Raw genomic sequence first — 16,113 nt, 5'->3', positions numbered from 1 at the left:
ACACAATTCATTAATTCATGTGGGGAGAGAATTTGGTCGTTATTATAGTGAAGTAGTATGCCTAGACAAAAAAATATTCTTTCAAGTTTGAAAGTAGTGACACTTCTATTCCTCATTCGTTGATTTCAAATCATCTATAGTATTAGTCGTTAAAACCGCGCCACGTCATTCGTTGAATTTTTTTTTTTATGGCGCCTTTCTACAAAATCAGTTGAGAATCAGAAAAGAAGGTCAAATTTGTAATTTTGTACTGAGACAACTTTCTTCCAAATGCCAAATCTGTACCCGTACAAGGTCAATTTTGAATTTCTTATGATTCCGCCCCGAGCAAAATCAGGTAAAGAATAAAAAAAAAAATAAGGTCAAATTTGTATTTCTATACATTGTGTTTGATTGCAGTGTAAATGCAAATGGATGTAAATTTTTATTGAGTTTGCATTTACATGCGTTGTTTGTTTTTATTGTAAAAGTGGACGTTTAAATCGAAAGTCGACATAAATCATCTAATCGATTAATTTTTTAATGATATATTGATTTTATCGATGTACATTTTACATTGATTCTCACATAAAAAATTTCTCCCAACCCAACAGTTCATTCAAATTTTAAACCAATCACCTGACTTTTCTATCGACTGTTTTTTGCGTGGAGGATATTTTCACCGCAATCAAACACAAGGAAAGGTCAAAAAACCTATATAAAATTTATAAAAGCTTTCTTACCTTCTTATATTCTTTTCCCCACTTTTTCTTTCAAACCAAACATAATCGGGAGATAGCTCTATGGCATCCGAATAGGGCCAGGTTTAGCACCTATGATATGACGAGAAATAGCCCAAACCCTGGTTCAGCCCGGCATGGATGTCAGGCCCACACCTATGTGATATATGATATATCCCACCATCTTATCTTAATTTGGGGCCAAGATAGCATGATATATTCCATATCATGGGCTCCACTATGGTTAATTTGAAAATAAACGTTTTATATTGTGATTGTATGGTGTATTCCAAAGCCTTTAGATTTATACACATTTGTACTAAAAGATTTCAAATCATAGTTTTATAAATCTGAAATATGAGATTTTAGTGTAATTCAAAATTTATGTTATGATACATTCAATTCCAGAATCCATCATAGCTTAACCCAGAATGCATCAAAGTATAAAGAACCGTATTTTCTCTGTGATGAGATGTATTCTAGAACTAAACGAAATGAGCCAAGCCACAATATAAAACACCCCTTTAGATTTTCAGCCACATAAATTAAATATCCCACCACCTTGTTATTTAAAAATTTTCACAAATCCAAATACAATTTACTTTTTCCCTTTCGCCATTTAGGTTTTGTTACGATCAAAGCACCCTTTTTTTAGCCTGGGTTGACAAGGTGTCAACTACCAATAACTCTGTTAAAGAAAATGTGGAGAGTCTATACAAATCGAATCCATATATGCTTCTCACAGAGCATTTCTTATATTGGTCTCATAGTATGTACTAATTGATGTTGTTCGATTTGAAGTGTTCCAAAATGAAGATATAATCAGATAGTCTTGCCAATTAGACAAAGTCAATGTGAAAGGACAAAACTATGCACCCAGATCTGTAATTAGGAGAGAGGTCAAAGGCCCGAGGAGTTGTTCCCCGAGTAGGTACTCCAACGCTCAAGTCAGAAGGATCGAGAAGGATGTGGCCAGGTCGAATACGTTGAAATAGCGCTAGTCAGGGCCGAAGAGATAGAGCAAAGAGGTATTCAAAGAGTGCAGTCCTGAAAAAGGTCCCTTACCTCAAGCAGGGAATACCTTCTTATAGTTGGGTGTCCGTGTCCAGGATGGATAGGGCTTCCAGGGTTGTCGAGATGAGAGAGAGTCCACCGAGGTCTTCGGGAGGTTTCCTCTTCCCCGACGAAGTCCACTTCCTTGTCCATGCAAGACACTCCTTAGTTGTGCTCTTCCATTATGCTTGGCGTCAACGTGGCCTGAGAAGGGGGGCGGCTGCGGAGATTGCCACATGGCTTCCTTGGCCAACTCAATCATCACTCGAACACCACTCCCTCAGTTCCGAAGTTGAGGAGTGTAGTGCTCGGCCACGTTTGGGTGTGGAAGAGTTCTGTAGTTTTCGATTGAGGAACTTTAGTTTTTTCGAGTTGGCTAGCCCGGGGTAAGGCCGATTCACTAGGTGGACTGCCTGGTTCAACACTCATGTTGTTTCCATTATAGGTCAGAAGATGTCTTGTTTCATCTTCCGAGGTCATGTACAGACCGTTGGCTACCTTTATAAAAAGGGGGTAGGCGAGCCATTTCACTTTGTCATTTGGGAAGAGTTTGCACCTTGGAGTTTGGCTGATGTCCCTTGCTTGATATCTCAGGTGTCTCAAACTTCTTTTTTTTCTTTGGTAAGATGTCTTCCTTGTCTTTCCTTTTCACTAAGTATACTTCGGGGGATGAGAGTGAGGGGAGGGTAGTCCTCGACGCAAGGGCGACTGAAATTAGGGTATTGGAGACCGATGTCAATGAGGCCAAGGTCGGTGACGAGGGAGACAATGAGACCCGAGAGATGGTGCTCGGGAGACTGGCGCCAACAAAGTGGTTGAAGCCGATGTGGAGTCAGAAAAGCAAGCCCTCAATAGGAGATTTGGGGAGCAGTTTGCCTCAGCTTTGTGTAGTCTTTCTCCAACCAACCTGGCTTGGATCCAGAAGTTGTACCGCATTCCCGAGGAGTATGAATGAAGGTGTACTAGGATCAGGGAGAGGGCCACTTCGGCCCATCCCGGGGATATTTGTGTGTACATCCATAGTTTGATAGTCGGCCTTATGTTCCCTTTAGATCTTGGGGTAGTGGTCATCATGAGGTGGTATCGGGTCCTGCCTGTTCAGTTGATGCCAAACACATTTTGGTACCTAGTCGAACTACTTTGCTACTACACTCTCAAGGATATTGAGATTACCTTGCCGATATTTAGATACTTTCTCTACTTGAAGAAGCATAAACGCGGGGTACTACTACCTGTCGTCCAGGTCGAACACCAAGGTGCTCTTTGGGGCTCCCTCTTCCATTAAGCACTAGAAAGAGGGTTATTTCTTTGTGAAGTACCAAGGAAGTTGGATGTTCTCCCTTGCCCTGTCCATTCCAAGGACCAAGGATAAGGGTCCTTCCCAAGCCAAGCTATCGAAGGAGGAGATAGCTATTGTGAGGAGGATAATGCAGGTGCACATCGGGGAGTACACATCGTCTTGATTGCTGACCTTGGCTAGGCTGATGTTCCCTTCAACTAATCAATCCCAGTCCGGTCTGTGGGGTACATGGTCTCCTTTTTTTTCGGTGAGCTCGTTTTCACTTGGTTCTAATTTTGTGGTGAATTGTGCAGATTCGAACAAGGGTGGTGCTAAGGAGAGAGCTCGCCATATAAAGGTCGCGGTAAGTTCAGCTTTACTTGTTCTTCATTGTTTCTCTTCGTTTGTACTAACTATTCGATGCCCCACAATTGGTTTGTTCGGTCACCTTCCTTATCGACCGTCTCCGCGGGTCGCGACAATTTTATGAGTCGTAAGAAATAGAGAACACCCAACTAAAGGTGAAGTTGGCCAAGTAAAAGTGTGGCATCAAGGAGAGGGATGACACAGTCTACAAGCTAAAGGACCACATCCATGATCTCAAGGAGGCGCAAGATGTGCTGAGGGGGCTCGAGGAGATCAAGGCGAAGATAGCTTGGGCGAAGGAGGAGGGAATCTCTGACTCTTGGTAGGAGGGATTTGCTCTCTATCAGAGGAGGGTGATGCATCAATGCTCAGAGGTGGCTAGTGTCATTTAGGGGTTCGGCCCATTCGATATCGAAAAGCTTGATAGTGGAGATGTTGTTGTTGATGCCTAGAAGCGTTCCAAGGACCCCCCCCCCAGCGGACAGTTGATGTGTTGTCTCTTCCCCTTTCTTTTTGTTGTACACAGCTCAGTATGTCAAGCTTATAATCATTGTATCAACTTTTTCATTAGTGGAAGTTTGGTCTTTCTAATGAACACTTTTTGTATTGTTTTCCCCTTCTTTTTCTAAGTTGTTGTGCTTTGGAATTCAATTGGTCGATAGGGACCATAGGTCGTGCTTTTGTACTTGGCCCTTAGGCTAGTCAGAATTTCAAACTTGATGCTATGGCTCGGGTCTTCGGCCCTATAGCCTCAGTCTCATGTTGCCTGAGGTCTTGGGCTTAATGCTAGATGGTCGGGTTCTTTGACTTCGTGGCCTCGGTCTCATACTGGCCGAGGTCTTATGCTGGTCGAAGTCTTCAGTCTTCAGTGGCCGAGGTCTTTGGCTTAGTATCCTCGGTCATATGTTGGCCGAGGTCTTTGGTCTTCGGTGGTTGAGGTCTTTAGTTCTGATTCTCACCGATCAAGGTCTTTGGCTTAGTGGCCTTGGTCTTACACTGGCTAAGGTGCTTCCAAGCTCTAAACGTTATCAGGGAGCTTAGTGACACCTAGTCTTGGAGAGCTTTACGCTCTTTGACTAGGTTAGTCGTGGTCCTTGGTTAGCTCTGCTTTGAATGTGAGTTGAAAGGGTGCACGGAGTTCGATGGCCATCCTCTTGCCATTGTGGTAGGACATCATTCCCGTAGTGCCCGTCGGGGGCTTGTTCTAGGCTCGGCCATCTTTGGTCGATTGGGTCTTTCGTGAGGTTGCCGTCATGCTACAACCATTGGTCAATACGAAGTATAGCTATTGGAGTTCGATCGGGCAATGTGTGGGCATTTGTTCATTTGTGCTTAAAGAAAATTCTTTATTTATTGAATTGTTATAGCCCGGTTGTCGTTAATGCTCGACATCGATCATTGTCGGTACATTTTAGTCTTGGAACTCCATCTCTTCAGAGTATATCTTTTGCGCCTACTTTCCCCTTTTAAGGGTCGTCCCACCTAAGACGGCGGTGATGACCCCAAATGGGGGAGCTCAGGCTAGGGGATCGTTTGTGCAGTGTAGTTCTTCTATGGGTTTATGCTCTTTGATATCGATGAACCCATAGAGGTATCCGCGTCGGATGAGGTCTTCCAGGTGGTGGTGAAGGTTGTGGCAACTTTTGGTGTCGTGGCCATGGTCTTAGTGGAAGTCACAAAATTTGTCTCGATTTCTCTTGTTGCCCTAGTTTTTCATCTTCTTAAAACACTTGACGAAGCTATGGTCACGGATTTGCATTAGTATGTTGGCCCACAAAGCGTTGAGTGGAGTGAAGTTATGATACCTCAGCGGTGGGGTCCTTGATCTGTGGTTAGGTCGGCAATCTAGACTCTTGGCATCTCGGTCTGATCTTTGGTCATCATGGTCTCTGCACTTCTGGTCGTGTTGGTCTTCATCCTTCCTACGCAATGCTTGGGCCCCTTCAGCATTCATATACTTCTATTTGTGCTTCATGAGCGTGGTCACGTTGGGTGGAGGGCTCTTTTCCAAAGAGAATTTCAACATTGAGGAGCGCAGCATGCTCATGATGGCGAACAAGGCCACCGACTGGTCTAGAGTCCAGATTTGAACGGCCTCAGCATTGAATCTCACCAAGTATTCTCCTTTCCTTTGTTGTACTTGCATGAGGTTGGCCAGCGTCTTTTAGTGCCTTTGGCTGGCAATGAACTGTGCCAGGAATTGCATCTCCAATTGATCATAGGAGGATATGAACCACGAAGGAAGGGAGGCGTACTAAGTTCTGGTGGCTCCGTGGAGGGTGGCGACGAAGGCCTTGCACATGAAACCTTCAGAGGAGTCGTGCAACATCATTATTGCCTTGAACCCCTCAATGTGATCATTGGGGTCTTGTCAATGATCGTCAGCCAGCTAGGGGAGTCTCATCAACGACCTCCTGGATGAAGACAGGTTCCTTCATAGTTTGGTTGTGGTGTTGTTCTAAGTGCCAAGCCGTCGGAGGAGCCCCGCTTCTATCCATTTAGCTACGTTCCAATTCGGCCAACCGCTTTCTCGGTTCTCTAATCTTGGCATCTCTATCAATCGGGATCATGTTTATAGACGTAGCTTTCAGGATCGCAGGTTGGTCTCGGACCGAGTTGGATTTTGCTATCGAGGTTGGCGGTTGTTGTAGACGTTGGCCGAGCCGTTCTTTTGCCGACACTCGAGTGGAGTGATGAGATCTACTGCGGGCATCATGTGCGCAAGGCCGAGCTGGTGAGCCAAGTCTTCTGGGCGATTGCGCTCGCTTGCATTCGGATTGGGCCCCGTGCAGACTTGCGTAGCACCTTTTAAGGTCCTCGATGCGAGGATTAACTATAGTAGGTGCCTAAGTGGCAGGACGAGTAACTTAGGGGGCATGAACTGGTTGCCCCAGCATCTCCATCATGGCCAGGATACAGTCAACCTTCTACTTCATGGAAAGGAGTTGTGCAAGGTCGACCACTGTCTAATGCTAGGACTCCCAAGGCAGAGAGCTATGAAGTGAGCGGGATCCCCGAGATGGAGAACATGCTCTAGAGTGATCGGATGTGTTCTTAGGCATGGTTGCTTTTAGTGCGTGGAAAGGGGTTTGGGAAATGACTTTTTGTATGATTCCCATAGATGACACCAACCTAATGTTGTCTGGTCCAAGGACACAATCGGATAGTCCTGCCAACTAGATGAAGCCGAGGTGGAAGAACAAAGCCGTGCATCGAGATATGCAACCAAGAGAGAGGTCAAAGGCCTGAGGAATTGTTCCCTGGGTAAGTACTCCAACACTCAAGTCAGTAGGATTGAGAAGGATGGGGTTGGGGCAAATAGGTTGAAATAGCATTGGTCTAGGCCAAAGAGATAAAGCAAAGAGGTATTCAAAGAGTATAGTCCCAAAAAAGGTCCCTTACCTCGAGCGAGGAATACCTACTTATAGTTGGGTGTCCCTGTCTCAAATGGATAGGACTTCTGGGGTTGTCGAGATGAGGGCGTTCGCCGAGGTCTTCGGGAGGTTTCCTCTTCCTAGTCGTGCTCTAGGAATACCTACATATAGGACAGTCCTTCTTAGTCGTGCTCTTCCATTACGCATGGCGTCAACGTGGCCTGAGAAGGGGGTTGCCGCAGAGATTGCCACGTAGCTTCCTTGGCCAAATCAACCATCACCCAAACATAGGGGTGGCAACTTGGGCGAGCCCAGCCCGAGCCTGAACCGGCCCAACTCGGAATTTTACACAGGCTAGGCTTGGATTTTCGATCCTTGGGCTGGGCTCAGGCCCAAGAAGTCGGGCTTTTATATTTTTCGAGCCAGGCTTGAGCCTAGCCCTTAGGTAGCCAGAACCTGACCCAAGCCAGACTCAAGCCTGACTCAATTATATACATTTATACATACATATGTGTATATATGTAAATGTTGCATACATATTTCCATTTATACATACATATGTGTATATATATATATATATATTTTACATACATATATAAATATATGTATATATTTACATAAATACATTTATATATGTATAATTTTAGAGTGGATTCATTGACCAACCCGAATCCGGCCCGAGCCCAAACCAAACCTGAATGCATCAAATTAGAGGGTAGGTTGGGCTCGGATTGAGAAAATCGGACATAACCTCGGACTCGGACCGGGCTCGGGCGTTAAGGACTTGCAATCCGAACACTTGATATACATCTTTCCTAATTTTATATTATTATTCATGCGAGATGTTATCAATTCTTACAAACTACAAATGAATGAACAGAGATTGATTTTGATATGAAATATATAAAATAGAAGAAAAGTCAGCCGATTGATTTTGATTAAAAAAAAAAAACAAAACAAAACTGAAAAGGTCAGCATAGAGATAGGTTTGAAATGGATTCCCACAAAGAAAGTACTCATTTTATTAAGAAAAAAATGATCTTGTCTTTAAAAGAGAGACCGCAGCAGAGTAGTTTGATGCTAGATGTGACAATTTGTATATTCTGCTTTTGTTATACATGGGTATTTTATAAACTTAAATGATATATAATCATTTTTTATGTAATATAAAGGGTAATTTTGTCATTACACTTTTTATTGTATTACAAAAGAAAGTTCCAACTGATTTCAATCAAACAAACGAATTTCGAATAGATTTTAGTATTAATTGTTCTGAGAAATGCCAAACCAGAGGTAGGTCAGGACCTTTTTTTTTTTCAAATATGCTACCTTGAACATCTTGAATTATTATTGTTAAATTATAGTTTGAAGTTAGGACAAAATTATTGCTGGGAAAAAGCTTGGGAGTGGGCTCTACAGCCCATAGAGACCCATAAAATGATCTGGGGCCCACAGATTCATTTGTCCTATCTCTGAAAATATCAACTCTGTAACGGCTACAAATTGTCTGATTCTGCTTATTTCCTTTGAGTGGACACACCCACAGTGTAAGATGGGTCTTGACTTGAATCCACTATAATTAGATGAGTAAAACTTCCAGCCACATAACTCAGTTATCCGACTCATTATTTGTCAAAAAAAAAAAGGCCCATTAGTTTTCATTTTGGAATTATTTGGTGGTGTTTGGCCATCAAATGAAAATGAAAGAAGTTCCCAACTGTATATATTTTGTTTAGAAAAGTGGATTACATCTAGAGCTGCCTTTAAAATACCAAAGACAGTACGAATCATATCACTAATTAAAAGTTATCTGATTATGATTATGATTATGATTATGATATGAAAGATGTTTTTAGACAAGAGTCATTTCATTTTATCTAATCTATATTATATAAAATAGATAAAAGTAAAATTAGCACACACTTATTTAGGATAACATAAGTGATAAAAGTAAAATTCAAATGCAATATATTAGGTTAATATTAATTAGCACACACTTATTTAGGATAACATAAGTGATAAAAGTAAAATTCAAATGCAATATATTAGGTTAATATTAATTAGCACACACTTAGTACTATATAAAATAAATAATTGGTTTAATTAGATTCATACAAGTCATAAAAGTTAAATCCAAATATCATATATCACATGTGATTAATATTTACTTGCAAGGAAAGATGGCATATGCACTAATTATGAATATTATAGATAAGGTTGAAGCACAAGGAATCATGGTTTTTAAAACCAGACTGAACCGGATGATTGGACTGGAAAAACTGGGAACCGGTCACTTGATCGGTTCCACTTTCCCCCCCAAAACCGCTTTTTCCCCAAAATTATTGATTTTGATCAGCAAACCACTGAACTGGCTGGTTAGCTGTTCGAATGGTTTTTACCGTTTTCATTTTTTTAATTTGTTTTGTCAGAATGGGCCGACTATTCGGATCAAACGATTGGACCATTCGAACCGATAACCAGACCCCTAACCGGTTCGGTTTTAAAAACCATGCAAGGAATGCCTTTTCTTCTAGATAGCAAGAACCCCTCAACAAGATCTGATGTACAAACTATTTGTTGATGGCTCATTCCTACACCCATGTAGTCGAGTTGCCAGTTCGTATTTGTATGTATTACTTAAGAATTCAGACCATGTACTTACAGCAGCAAGGCACAGGGTCTCGGCATAGCATCTATCTGAAGCAAAATGGCAAGCTATCATACTGGGTCTTCAGGAATCCAAGAAGAAGAATATAAAGCAGCTAGCAATCAATTGTGATGCACTAGTTTTTGTGCAGATCTTGCCCAGAACCTCATACTATGTTTAACTGGAAACACAAGACTCTTCTAATATATGTCAAATATTTTATGTAAATAGACAAAGAAATGCTTTAGCTCATCAACTAGCCACTAAGGCGTGTAACAGGGTAATTGACTTGCTATTTCAGTAACCCCTTGGGCCTCATTTGTTTATCGGTAAATAAGGTTGTGTTTGGAAATGATGTAAATGAAGTGTAAATCTCGGTTCAGGATAAATTTGCACTCTGGTTCAGTTTTGCCTGTGTTTGACAACATTACATTTATGTATTAACAAATGATAGACTAATGCATATTTGCATTGATAATAACATGTAAAAGTACATCAACAAAAAAGAAGTAAATTTGCATTCAAGTGGGCTTTTGATAATAAAAACAAAAAAAAAAAAAGCATATGGTTTATTGGAATTCATGTTTGCATCCATTACAGCTAAAAGTTTGTTTGGTAAGAAGGCAAATTTATCAACGCAAAACTAACCCAATTTTGCAATTTATTTGAACTGTTTTACACTATAAATTTGCATTCACACTTATTTGCATCATTTCCAAACACAGCCTAAGGGGGAAAGTTGGTCAATGGATATCTCTTTCCCATTGACCATTTTACAACAATTTTTTTGCATTAACTACTGGGCCCTACAATAAAGAAAGCCTCACTTGCCCAAGTAAAACTTAGCGTCTACTATGTTGGTAAATTAATTTCCCAGGGGGAAATTATAAAACATAATGAGACAAGTTTGCCCATTTTGATATTAGTTTATGGGTAAAAAAGCAATTATATTGCTTATATAGAAATAAAAAGAACATAGGTATATGAACTTACCTAAATAAACATTACCCAGGAAAAAACATTTACCTAGATAACCTAGGTAAGTTATAAAATTGTAAACAAGCAAGGCCTAATGGTTTGCATGTAACATCTTTCAAAGAGTTAATTCAAATACTGGATAAAACAAATATTATAGATATGTGGAACAAGTAGGAAGGACACCTAGTAGGTCTCTCACCATGGGAACACACTTATTGTACCATACCCTTTGATATTCCACCACATTGAAATTTATTTAAATATTATTCTCTTAAACTAAACTAATAATATTCTTTTCTTTAGATAAAAAGGCTACATACACAACAACCCTAGTGGAGACAGATTTGATCCTAAGTCTACATTACAACCAACTGAAGACTAAACCAACTGGATAGAAACCTTTAGGCTCCATTTGGAAATAATGCAAATAAAAATATATAGAATGTAAATACAAACAAGGGGGTCATGAAAATGCAAAGTTGGTTCAGCTTTGCATTGATAAATTTTGTTTTATTACCAAATGATTTTGGTTGTTACAGGTACAAACACGAATTCCAAGACAGCTGAAATCCTACCTTTTTTACGTTGACCAACTTTGAGTCTCATTTTGAATGCAAAGTGTCTTGGAACTTGTGACAGTGTCATCGTCGCTACATGAAAGTATTTTTATCAAATACCTACGAAACCCGACACTTGAACTTTTCCCAAACAGAGCGAGCATTTTATGACAATTTCTCTTGGATGTGCCTTCAATGATCTATTTTTATTATTCTCGTTATAATTAATTAAATTTCAGTAAGAGATTGAATCAAGTTTGTTTGCAAATGCTAAAACCTGAACCAGGTTAGAGTGAGCCGGTTTTAGCCAAACAAATGCAAGGCTTTGATGTCATGAATGATAACTACATAACAATCAAGCTCTCATATAACATCTCAATATCAAATATCGATGGATGAATTGTTAAAAGGGGGAAGAGAAGATGGGTTTACACAGAAGAGAGAGGAAAGAGAATAAACCTGAGACGGTTTGTCCACTTGGCATGGACTCTGGGAGATGGTACATGAGTCGGTGATCCGATATCGACCCAACAAATATAATTGAGTCGTGCGAATCACATCAAATTATTAGTGGTAGTGGTAGTGCCCAGTGCCCAGTGCCCGGGGGGGGGGATGTGGGGATCACATAAAACCAATTCATTTCTGCTTCATTTGTCTCCAAATCCCTAACCAATATCCTACCCATATCAAATTTCGATCTGAACCCATTCTCCTCTCTCTCTCTTTACTGTCACAACTTCAACCTGTGCCACTGTATCTCTATCCCACCAAATCTGAGAAAGTGAGAGCCACAAATTTTAGCTATTCCTTGTTATCTTCCTTAAATCTCCAAATGAATCCAAAAAGTTTGTCTTCCATCAAATCAATCACAAAAATCTCAGCTTCTCTCTCTCAGTCTCTTTTCCTTCTACACACAGACAGAGTTTCTCCAACTGTATGTAAATAATTGTACGAGAAATCCAATCTTGACGACCCCATTCATAGCTGTGACTGCTCTCTCCCAAAGAGCAAAGGACCCATCTGATCATCTTCTCTTTCTTCTTTATTTTCTCACAACGTATTACTATTATTTACAATCTTTTTGGCAACCCAAATCAATATCCTCTTCACCATCCCAACAAGTTTTTCGGAATTGGAATTTGGGAGCCCTAAATCCCATCAAGTTACTTCTTCATCAGAGTTTTTGGAAATACATTAGCAGCATGGATGATGCTTTACTTTTGGAAAGCTTTCTCTTTGTTAGTCTCTCAATCTTTTGTTTTCTTTTGGAACCATTTTTATATACAATCTTTTTCCTTTTTTATTTTTTTATTGGAGTTCCATTGGTTCCAAAAAAATCTGCTTAATGAGAATATGAGATGACTACGGTCCATCTCGTTGCACTACTGATCTGGCCATAAAAAGTGTGTTATTTAGTTGGACAAGTAAGGCCTCATTTGGCAATGTTCTGCGATAGTATTTCTTCTGTTTCCAGCGTTTTTGCGGAACAAAAACATGTTTAGCAAAATAAAAATATGAAAAATGAGTCATTCTTGCATGAGAACAACACCCAAAGAAAAGAATGTGTTTTTTGGGAATGGCAAATTGACACTCTCAAAGAATATGTTTTCATAGAATACGCAGTTCTCACATTGTCCTTCAAATTTACGAACACACATGCCTTGTTTCCCATGTGAGAGCAAAGGCATTTTAGACAGTTTGCCCAATCTAATAAACTCCACCCTAATGGCTTTCCTCTTCCTTTGACTTCTCTCTCTACCGTTGCACAACCAATGAGCAGTGACTGTTGAATTTTTTGTGAACAATCAGGGACTTTGGTGAGCATTTGGCTTTGCTCATTGTCAATGGTGAATGACAAAGGTGAATACTCTTGTTTTGCACTGTTTATCCTTATTGTCAATGGTAAACACTCTTTGCTTGTCTTTCTTATCATCGCTTTTTTCTTTGTTACTGGATATATACCATGTTTTCCCTCTCATTCAATTTTCCTCTGTACCAGTATTATTTCAAGGTGAACGCTGCAACAACTCTTCGACGTCTGCTTACCGACAACTATCATTTACACATATATGGTTTATTTTCCCAACTTCCTAACAATCCGAACTTCCATCTACCCTGAAATTCCTAATGATACGAGCTTCCATCTACTCCTTTTTCCCAACTCCCAACCTGGGTTATGTGAAATGAAACCAGGTTGGTTTTCGTAACTCTAACTACTTCCTAACGATCTGAAATTCTATCTACCCTTAAAATTCCTAATGATATGATCTTCCGTCTACTCCTTCTCCCAACTCCCAACTTGGGTTCCCCCTACCCCTAGAACTAATCTTGTAGTCCAGTGTTCCTATTGAATATCCGTAATTATTCATTGTTTTATAGCTCAAGTCAAATATAATTAGAAAATGAACCCTTATGACTCATGTAACTTGAGACTCACAATGGCACTTGTTATTTTGTTAAGTTTAGCTTTAATAACTTGCAGCAGTGCAAAATCTGCTGATAGATTTGTAGAATTAATATTAAAAAAATACTTGCGCCATCCAAACGTTGTTTCTATTTCTATAGAACAGAAATTTGTTCCCAAGAAACAAATCGCCAAACACCTCTGTTATTCTTGAAAAGTAAGAAACAAAATTCCTGTTCCAGAACAGGAATTTCTTCAAGAACGGAAAGGGACATTGCCAAACAGGGCCTAAATTTGCTAGACTGGGCATTTTCAGTGTTTATATCATTTTTGTTAAATGTTTTGTACGGGGACCATAAGAAGGAACACACCACTGTTGTGATTTGTGACCCTTCAAAATACATTGTTATCAGACTCGGATCAGACGTTCTATTTTAATCGTGTTTTGGCTACTCGATTATGGATAATCCAAAGGTTCAACCAATCAATCTCTTCGTTCAATTGGACGTCCAAATCCAAACTAAAAGTTTGGGTCCAAAGCAATAATTTAAAAATAAGCTGGCCAAGGAATGGGTACATAATGGGTATTGGCCGGGTTGGGTGTGGGCTTATATTCAGGACTATATGGGTAACATGAATGGACCAGTCAAGGCCCAAACCAGATAAGTGCTCTCTCTGGTATTAATTCGATCAGATCAGGATCAGGCATCAGGGCTTGGACTGCTACCCACCCACAATCTGTTCCCTCATCTCTACTCATGGCACATTATAGCTTTGCAGATATTCTCAATACATGATGGTGTTCTGTGGGTAGGGATGTGGGAACACTTTATTATGTGTAGCATATCCAGAGTGTGAGGGTGATGGATCAAATGAACAAACGCGGTATTGCTAGAAGCAAGCTTTTGAAGAAGGCGTTTGAATTCAAGGCACAGTTTGGAAAGAGTACAAAAATATAAATATATAGAGTACATAACCTTGTATTTTATATATTCTTTTCAAACTGAGCCTAAGCAAAAGAAGGCAGTGCCATTGTTTTGAGATGGAGAAAACAGTGGAAAGAGCCCGATTCGGGACTGAGATTTAATAATCAGTTTATGAATTGAAGGTACCGGTACTCCTCCCGAAAAAAATAAATAAATAAAAATTAAGAATGTTTATTCGGTGTCCTCTATAAATGTAATATAGAAGATCCCCACAAGTTTTTTTTTTATTATTATTATTATGTGTATAATTTTAAAAGGGCATTCAACTTCCAAGGGGGGTGGTGATTGAGTGTCCCTTGAATGAATTAACAAGGAGCTTACCAAAATAATGTGTCCACATGTTTGATTGATAGAGGGGAATTAGGGTTGTTGCTGGCCCCTAATGTGGCCTAGCATGCAAGGTGGTTGAGTTGAGACGATTTGAGAATTTGATGATCCACACTATCTAGATTCTAGTGTGGCCTTGGCTGAGCACCCAAAGTATTAATTATAAGCAAATACATACGCATTATTTGCGTTGGAAAGATGAGAGCCTTCTCTGGAATCTAATAGCTGTATGTATTTGGTGATGTGATTACTGATGCATCCTCATAATTTAGGTACCCAATATTGCAGAGCTAATTGGGTGTTATTAGTTGTTTCTGTGCCTCATTGCCTGCCACCAACCGCAATTTTTGTTCTTTTTATTCGTCTTCTCCTTGTTAGACTTATGTCTGTAAATCTGTAACCATTTACTAGGCTATCCAGCTAGACAACTGGCAAAATATAGGTCTTTTATTTCTTAATTTGTTCTGATAATAGAATCATGCATTACGACTTTGATCCAACAACTCTTTTAGGGCAGGAAACTACAGGATATGGTCTTCATCAAACATTAATTAATAAATATCTTTGACCAAAACATTGCCCTTACTCTTTTAAGTCTGAATATCATAAACAACAAAAAAATAACATGTAGCACCTTCTCTTATCCTCGATATCTATCTCCAGTTAAATTATATATGTGAAGTCGACCTAATAATACTCAACTTGGTTTGTTGTTGGACGATGGGATGACACAACTGTTTGGTGGGAGTTGTAGGCTGCTGCACGGAGAAAAGTAACAAGTAATAATACTCAACTTGCCACGTGTTGGATGCATAGGTGTCCAGACCTATAGTTTGAGTGGTGGTATAGACTGTTAGTGGTTCTACTCGAGAGAGACTTTTGAGATTTGATTGGAGGGACCCGCTTGGAATGATAGAGATAAGGCATGGTCTTCGTGTTTTGCTTGGTGGTAGGTCGCTATTCAGTACTCACTGTGCGTGGTACTGTGCGGTAGAGGAAAAGTGGCAACTTATGTGACCGAGGCCAATCGTGGGATCATGCCCATCATACAAGGCTTCATTAGGCCGTATTGTCATCGTCTAAAACAGTTTTTTTTGGTATTTGGTACATACATCAATAATAACTTGATCACAAGAATCAATTCCATTACGAGTCACCCCTTAATCTGACAGGCTTAATCTAACTACACTTGGTCCAGACTGCTCAGACTTGAACGCTACATAGGTTTCTTTTCAAAATCAAAGTATGATAGTACAGGCTACACGGCAAAACCACCAAGCCCTTACCCTACGAGGGTGGTCTTCCAAGCCTGATTGGTGCCACAGGATTGTATCTGCGGTAAAGGCTCCATGAGTTGCCTTGCCCAAAGAATTGAAGATCATCACTGGCTGTCGGAGCAGAGGATGTGACAGCCAATTCAGGG

General features: G+C 40.1%; 1 long non-coding RNA gene across 1 annotated transcript; it reads left to right on the top strand.

The window, feature by feature from the left end:
* Window positions 1-11,626: 11,626 nt before the first annotated feature.
* On the top strand, window positions 11,627-13,607 carry LOC148869076 (uncharacterized). Its single transcript, XR_016106683.1, has 3 exons — window positions 11,627-12,211; window positions 12,783-12,875; window positions 12,973-13,607. It is a non-coding gene; the product is annotated as an uncharacterized LOC148869076 (long non-coding RNA).
* Window positions 13,608-16,113: the final 2,506 nt, after the last annotated feature.

The sequence above is a fragment of the Nelumbo lutea genome, chromosome 2 (genome assembly GCF_056320005.1).
Source record: "Nelumbo lutea isolate HS-2025 chromosome 2, American lotus-T2T, whole genome shotgun sequence".
NCBI classification, from domain to species: domain Eukaryota; kingdom Viridiplantae; phylum Streptophyta; class Magnoliopsida; order Proteales; family Nelumbonaceae; genus Nelumbo; species Nelumbo lutea.
The sequence above is the reverse complement of the archived record's forward strand: the minus strand, read 5'-3'. Positions and strand labels throughout refer to the sequence as shown.